Source organism: Vanellus vanellus (assembly GCF_965231255.1).
Source record: "Vanellus vanellus genome assembly, chromosome: 1".
NCBI classification, from domain to species: domain Eukaryota; kingdom Metazoa; phylum Chordata; class Aves; order Charadriiformes; family Charadriidae; genus Vanellus; species Vanellus vanellus.
The window spans coordinates 146,945,039-146,951,038 of NC_138905.1; positions in this window are offsets into that span (position 1 = coordinate 146,945,039).

Genomic DNA, 6,000 nt, shown 5'->3' on the forward strand with positions numbered 1-6,000 from the left:
CAAAAGGTATTAGGGGTTGCTAAACTGTTAGAAAGAGATCTGAGAAGAGGAATCCCTGTGCTTAGCTGTCACTAACTTCAAAGTGCCTAAAACCATTTCCTGGTATATGAGATGTCCAGCAAATATTGTAGGTAGTGTCAACTTTCAGGGCAAGTCTTCCTGTGTACAGACTGCAGAGACATAAAGTGGTCTTTAATGTACTTTATACTATCTCTAGCTTTAATGAAGTATTTTTATGCTGATTTTAATGATAACCGCTGCTGAAATAATATCTTGTGATTGAGAGCCATGGATGACTGTAACAAATAATAGCGTCTCGAGTCTAATGATCTATAATCTCAAACTCAATGAAACGATGAGGTTCCTTTGTCAAATAAATGTGACTTAAAAAAAAGAAACAGAACAAACCAAAACTTTTTAAAAGGAACCTGCGAACAAAAGAGTATTTTTAAATCTTTTGTCTCAGGACATCCTTCCTTCAAATGAGGCTGACTTCAAAATAGCACTGTGAAAGGCAGATAAGATAATTGCTACTTCAGCAATAGAACAGTGGGAACGTCTGAAGCTCCTTCCTTTCTGTGATTTAGCCAGTAGCTGGAAGAGAATAATTCTCTACCTTAATGTTTCTTTTGGACTCTGTTTGGCTGACTTCAGTTCTGTCAACCCCCAAAATTAATATTTGGGAGACTTCCCTCTTTTGGCCCTTAAATAAATCATTGTTTTTTCTGTTTGTTTGTTCTGTTTTGGTTTTGGTTTCCCGCCCCCCCCCCCTCTCTTTTAACTAATTCTGATGCACTCTGAACTCAGGGACAATGACAGGTGCAGCAACACCTGCCAGATTAGAGCAGTGAACCAGGGAACCAGGGAACCAGAACAACCACCGTTGTCAGAGTTCCCCCTCCTCAAAAACAAAAAATCCAACTGGATTTTGAGATGGGCATTAGTGAGATGCATAGGGAGAAGGAAATATGCCAGCTGCAGTATCAAGTAGGAAAATAGATATCGTAGCTCAGGAACCAGAAGTATACTTCTCTAATACTGCACCCAGGACTACTGCCTGATTTAGGAGGAAGACACATTTTGGGTAGAGGCTGGTTCTTTCTGTGGGTTCCTATACCCGTGCCAATTCTTCCTGCTGTGGGAATGGCTGAGGAGCACTGTGCACAGAAGGTATCCTGCACAAGTCATGGGGGTCCACCAAGCATTAGCACAGCCTTCCTTCTGCCTTTGCAATGAGAGCGTGGTCAAGTGGTTGCTGACAATATAGTGGGATGTAAAAGTGCCCTTCCCTGTAGCGCTTGGGCACCTATACTGTAAAACACACACTCCTGTCAAATGATTTAAATAATGAGAAAAACAGTAGTAGCAGGATCAAAGCCGTGGCTTGCTTTGCTGCTAGAAGATAGGCTACAGCCACACAGTAGCTTGAGGAAATGACCACCATGCTGAGATGCTGAGACAAAGGGGATAGATTTTTTTTTTCTATCAAGTAAGAAAACAGCCTGCCATTTGCAGCAGTTCTTAAAGCAAATACATGCAAACACTTGCTTATCTGAACTGTGAAATGAATGCATCACAGTTACCCTCTGAGATTCAGTACTGAGCTCTTAATATTTGAGATTAAGCGCGTAGATCTACTAACACCAGCGTGCTGAGCAGGAAGCGGCACACCTAAGTGCCACCTGAGTGTCTGGGCTGTGAGGCTTCTTTTCCACTGGTTCACTAATATTTGGGCATCTTTTTCCATGCACAGGGGATTGTAAGCAGGAGCACACAGCTTTTGAGCACACAGTGATTGTTCATTGGTGAAAGCACACAGAAGACAGCCAGGTCTAGCATGCCTAGCATGCAAGACAGCAACCCAGCGCAGGGTGACATGTTCTTGTTGGCCACACAGTTTTAAGACGTGGGAAAACACCAGTCTTTGTTGCTCCTTGGTGCAGGCTAATCCTCCGTATTGCTGAGTTGCTGTCTTCTAACTACCTGCTGTTTTTTTCTCAGTTTTATAACTTGCACATTAGTGGTTTTCTCTTGAGGCCTTGAGTTAATAACTAATATGAGTCAACAATTTCACTTTTTTTTTGTTTTGTTTGTTTGTGTGTGCTTTTCTTATCTTGCCTGGCTGTCTTGCTGCCTGACAACAATTTTCTTCAGTAAAGCCACACATCTTGATTAATTAATTGGATGCTGGGCTATGGGCTACTGTTTATGATCTTTGGAGAGGACACAGCATTTTAGCATGGCTATTCTCAAACTGATAATGGCTGGTGCATTAGGGACCTGGGGAATACATCTCCTAGTGAGGGAAGGTGGCCTATCCCTGGGGAGCTGCTGAGAGATGAGTAGGGGAGGGAGGAAAGCAGGAAGATGGCCTGGGAACAGAGCCAGTTGATGAAGAAGTGCTTAAAAGGTTCCTTTTGGGTGAGGAGACAGGCAGCACCAAGAGGCGTGGCTGAGGCAATCTGTGGCTTTTGAGAGCTGTTGGGAAAAAACGCCTTCTCCTAATGTCTCTGGTCTTGGTGTCCCCGCTGCGGGGCAGTGGTTTGGCTCTGTGGCTCACAGCAGTCACAGACTTCTCTTGCTACCTTTCTCAGCCTGGCTGTCATGAGCTCCTTCTCAGCTCCCTCCTCCTTCTGTCCTCTCCTTGCCATGTCCCCTGCTGTGCTCCAGCCAGCACTCCCCCTGCACCCATCCAAAAGCAACACTTACGTGGGAAGAGCACCCAAAATCCAGAATGCAATTCTGGTGAAGTAGATGGAGAAAAGCAATCTGAGGACTGCTGGCTCGGTGCATCTTCTCCCACACTGCTGAGGAGGAAGTGGCACTTCTCTGCATCCCAAAATAGCATGACAACATGCAAATGCCCAAATGGCACTTTGCGCATATATGACAGGGGTTTCTCCTTTGTCACAGGAAATATCTCTGTAAGGGCCGAGTCATGCCAGTACCTGGCTAGTAGCCAGGGGAAAAGCTGGGGAATTTGTGGGGACTGACGCTCACCCTGAAGAGATTGCAGGTACCGTCCATTCATCTTCTCTGGCCCTTCTTGACAATTGTCCAGCCTGTCAGCCCTGCCTGTCAATGACTTAGGTGTAAATATTTCAGTGCATTGTTGTTGGTAAGATCTCAGCGTCCTCTGGGGTGGTGCTCAGAGGAGCTCCCTCCATCAGAAAGAGCCTTAGGTCTAACTCCTGTCATCGCGTGACAAGAACTACAATCTGCATCATTCACACAAACCCTAACAGCTGGGAAAACTTGTCATTTTGGCTGCTGATTTTAACTTGTTATTCGAGTGTTGGCAGAGTCCCTCTCCTCTGGAGTTCTGTCTCTGCTGGTTTTTTAGTGTTTTTTTTTTTTGCTTGTTTTTTTTTTTTTTTTCAAACTTCAAACTCTTCTCCTGTTCTACTTCGCTAAGTATTTTCTGGTGACTTACCTATGTTACAATGACTGATGTTTTTGAAGGAGTGAAACTTTGTGCTTTCTATCCCTTTTCTAGCCAGACAAATAAATATTACTGCAATAGGTCTCCTACACTGAAATGAAGTGTAGGAAAAATGCAGAATCAAGATAGTTTCTTGAACTTTTATGCAACAGTAATCATTAACTTTGATGCCCTACCTATATGCTAGAATTAAATGAATGAATTTCTTGCTGTGAAACTATTTTTCTTTAGTATAACAAATACTTGCCATCTGAATCATCAACTGAACTGTAGCATGTGTATTTTTATAGTTGGTTAGTTTGACAGTCTGGCCAGTTTAGATGGCCCATGTGGGTTAAACACAAAGTATGTTTAAAATGATGGTTTGGACTAGAAATGTCCAAATGCAGCCTTCCCATGCAATTTTAATATGGCACTCTAGTGAAAGTATATGCTGATACAGCAATATTGTATCATAAAGCGGTGAACCACTGTACCTGTACAAGATGCGTAGAAGTCAGGAAGGAGGCTACTATAAGGCAGAGGTCCTCAGCTTCTCAGAGAAATTGAAAGATGTCAGATGACTTGGGGGTCCAGATGGAGGGGACTGTCATTTTCTTCAACAACTGAATATCATGTGGGACAGCTGGACTGTATTGCTGTCAGGGCCACGAGGGCACCTGCAGGTATGACTTACCCCGACCAGCCTCAGCCCACACTCTCTGTGTGGACCCCCACCCCACTCAGAACCCCCACCCACACTCTCTGTCCATTGATGCAGAAGCTCTACTGAAGCTCGGGCCTAGGTGTGAGCTATGTCATGACAGTGTGTGCTCCCGGCCAGGTCCCTGACATGCCTGAACTCTTGTTTGCATCTCCAAGAGTCACCACCGACCTGATTTGTCCCCTTGCCTTTGCCTGTCACCACCCTGCCCTGCTTGCCCAGCTCAGGGACTGTGCCCTGTTGGTGAAGGCACTGCCTGCACTGCGATCACCCTCAGCTCCTGGCTTGCCTTCCCTTCCAGAGTAACTCTGCTCCTGCTGCTCCCTGGAAGTTAGCTCAGGTCTTCCAGAGCCTGGAGCTGAGTACCACAGAGCCTGTTCCCCAGGCTGTGACAGGGTCTGTCCCCAACAGCCTACCCATTGGCTCCCAGGCTTGTGATAACTACATGCCTCTGTGATTCCCCCTGCTGCTCCTGGCTGACCTCCAAAGCCTGCAGGAAGCTGTGGTCAGCATGCCAAGGCAGACAGCAGCCCATCAGGCTTCTTTCACATCCCCTGCACCCAGAGCAACCTCTGTCCCCCAGCTCCTTCAACCATTCAACTGGAATTGAGCAAGGTGTCATGGTCCTGACCAGCAGACCATAGTAAATTGAGGAGTTAGTGATCCACGTAACAGCCTACCTGAATAGGCACAGGTCTGTGCTTTGCTGCATGTACAGGTTGGCCTTCATGCTTGTGCTGTGCTTCATGTACCCCTTGGCTGCAGGACAACCTTGGCCAGCTCACTGCCATGGCTCCCACTCCATACTGGTCATTACACCACCTCTGTATCCTTGCCCAGCGCAGCAAGAAGTTCTCATGTGAACATCCTTTCTCTTTGGCAGTAGAAATGATGAGTAGCATTGTTTTCTTTTAAGAAAAAAACATAATAGCTTGAATGATTGTCCTGGTTTCAGCTGGGACAGAGTTAATTTTCTTTCTAGTGGCTGCTGCGTTTCAGAGGTGGTATGAAAGGAATGTCAATGATGCATATTGTTTTAATTGTTGCCAGGTGGTGTTTATATTTTTCAAGGACTGTTTTCAGCTTCTCATAGAAGCTGAGAAGAAGCCTGGACAGAATGGCCAGTGGAATATTCTGTACCAGAGATGTCATGCTCAGTATATAAATGGGGTGGGTTAGCCAGGGGGTGGGTACTCGCAATAACTGCTCAAGAAGGTACCGATCCACCTGGTGGTGAGAGTGACTTGTGTTGTGTCATTATTATTATGGCTATTGTTATTTTCCTTTTCTGTTGTTGTTCTATTAAAGTGTCTTTACCTCAACCCACAAGGTTTTTTTCTTTCCTTTCCCCTTCCTTTTCTCCCTCTCTTCTCCCTGCCCTTCTGGGGGAAGGGGGAGAACTGTGTGAGCGGCTGTGTGGTCCTTGATGCTGGCTGGGGTTAAGCCACAACAGTGATCAAAACGGTGTAACCTTTCCCACGGACAGGGCCTGCAGTGTGCTGCGCATGGATCAGAGGCCCATTCGATGCTGTGTGACTTGGGGTTCCCAGCCTCTAAGTGGACATAAGATTATCTATACTATTGTCTCTTTCTTTACAGTGTTAGATTTAATAAATAGGATTTTATATGACACTTCACAGACTCTGAGTGACTTTCTTACTGGTATCATCCTGGTGGATAACATAAGGGTACAGGAATTTATTAGTCAGAGGCAGCTAATCTTCACTGCCTACTCAGGGACCCACTCAACAGATACCAGCTGCTCAGCACTGGCAATCAGTGCACCAGAGAGGAGTGTACCCGGACCTTTGGAGGAGCCCTGCCATGTCCTCCCTTACTACTCGCGGAGGAGGAG